The sequence below is a fragment of the Macaca fascicularis genome, chromosome 13 (assembly GCF_037993035.2).
Source record: "Macaca fascicularis isolate 582-1 chromosome 13, T2T-MFA8v1.1".
Lineage (NCBI taxonomy): Eukaryota > Metazoa > Chordata > Mammalia > Primates > Cercopithecidae > Macaca > Macaca fascicularis.
Window position 1 is genome coordinate 101,376,709 of NC_088387.1, and position 2,158 is coordinate 101,378,866.

The 2,158-nt window shown below is 50.6% G+C and overlaps 1 pseudogene across 1 annotated transcript; it reads right to left on the reverse strand.

The window, feature by feature from the left end:
• Positions 1-231: 231 nt before the first annotated feature.
• Positions 232-1,029, reverse strand: LOC102122168 (gamma-aminobutyric acid receptor-associated protein pseudogene; annotated as a pseudogene). Its single transcript, XR_012422640.1, has one exon. The product of XR_012422640.1 is annotated as a gamma-aminobutyric acid receptor-associated protein pseudogene (transcript).
• Between the last annotated feature and the right edge of the window lie 1,129 nt (positions 1,030-2,158).

Sequence of the window (2,158 nt, forward strand, 5' to 3'; positions counted from 1 at the left end):
TCTTCATTCAATAGGCCTACAGTGACGAGGACAAAGGGTTCTACAGAGCAAACATTAAACTCAGTTCTTTACTGTTCTTCGTATTTTTTGTAGAGCAAATCACTTCCCTGTGGGATTTTTCCATTGTGATGAACATGGAAATTAAATGGGAAATGCACATTTTTGTGCTGCATTCAATTTTTTTTTTCAGTTCAGCTTGGTGGTTTCCTCTTTATTGATGTGCCTCCTACCTTTCCCCCCACAATTTCAGTCCCTTCCAACTACCCCCAAAAAAGAAGGTAGTGAAAGGAAGGGACTGCTGGGGTTCTGAGCCCCTTGGGCAGTCAGAAAGGGAACAGAAACCAAAACAATCACTGGATGTGACAGAGACTGACAATCAAGAAGTCTAAAGCAGGATGGGAAAGGCGGGCAGAGAAAGGGGAAGAAAGGAGAAAGGAGAGGTACAAGATGCCAACTCCACCATTACCCCTCCGAAGAGAGGCTGGAGAGAAAACTTCAAACATTAAGAGGTGCCCGTCCTGAATAAGGGAGGTGGTGTTTGAGCTTGAAGGAGGAGGAGGTCAAGAAAAGGGGGCCACCTCTCTCTTTGTAGAATGAGACCCCCCTCCAGCTCAGGGACAGCAGCTTCACAGACCGTAGACACTTTCGTCACTGTAGGCAATGTAGAGAAAGAAGTCTTCTTCATGGTGTTCCTGGTAGAGCTGACCCACTGTGGCACTGGTGGGTGGAATGACATTGTTGACAATGAAAAACAAGGCATCCTCAGCTCGGAGATGAATTCGCTTCCGGATCAAGAAGTAGAACTGACCAACTGTGAGATCAGAAGGCACCAGGTATTTCTTTTTGTCCAGGTGTCCTATCCGAGCTTTGGGAGCCTTTTCTACTATCACCGGCACCTGGTCCGGGTATTTCTTTCGGATTTTCTCGCCCTCAGAGCGGCGCTTCTCGAACGGATGCTCTTCTTTGTACACGAACTTCATACTCCCGGGAACCGGGCTGGACCGGGCTGGGCTGAGGGAACCTGGGGGGCCTGCATTCAATTTTTTAAAAGAAATATATGTAGAATAAGGTCAATATACATGTAATGTGTACTATGTGTATATAAAATACCACATGTTACATAATGTAATTTATATAAAAATGTTATATATTATACATAAAATATTATGTGTGTATAAAATATTACAAAGATCACATAGTAATTGTGGTAGCAGTGCTCACCATAGGATCCATTTGCTCTTATTCTTGCTAACTTCTGCCCAGTGGACTCTAGTCAAAAATGATATTGTTGCTTTCAGACCCAACCATAGAAGGGCAGCTCTAATTTCTCTATGCCCCTTTCTTCTGCCTCAATGAATGTGGAGTGTTCTAAGTGGATGTAGCTACACACGATAGTGGAACATCCATCAACTGGATCTCTGGAGCAAAAGCCCTTCTCCCACCCCATCCCTTTGCTGACCCACAAGGGACAGGTAGTGATGGCAGTGGTGGCCCGTCTGGAGCAGCCACTGCCAAGGTGCTAGCTGCAGCCAGGGAGGTGGAGCTGGGGCTGCATGCTTTGCAAACCGGTGGGGCGGGAACTGTCGGGAGCCCTGCCCCCTACCAAGTTGGCAGGGCAGGAGCCCTGTGCTCCTGGGCACAGCTGCAGCCGCCCAGCCAGGGCTCTGGGAATCCCTGAGCTGTGGGGGCCCAGGAAGCGCCCTCTGGCCCTGCACACTCAGAAGTGCCTGCTCCCACTCCAAACTTTTCCCTGCTCCCAGTGCCCGTTCCACTGTGGAGGACAGTTGTGGCCAAGCCCAGATGCTGTCCTGACCTGGCCAGGTGTGCACATGCTCCCGGCTGCACTGACATGCCAGACCCCTGTCACCTCAGCCCCCTCCAGACTTTGGACACTGACAAGCACAGGAGAAAGGTGGGAGTTGGGGGAGCCGAGGGCAGCTCCGCATGGGCCTGCAGGTGCCCCTCGGCAGGAACAGCCTGGGCACCGTGGAGGGCATATTGATGACAGGAGGCAGACAGGTTCCTGGATGGAAAGGGGTGGGTCCCCACTGAAACCCCACCTTCAAGCCAGGAACTGCCTGAAGCTTGGGGGTTGGGCTGCCAGTTCCAGGTGAAGTCAGGGCGTGAAGAAAGGACTACATTACTGACGGTTCAGCCA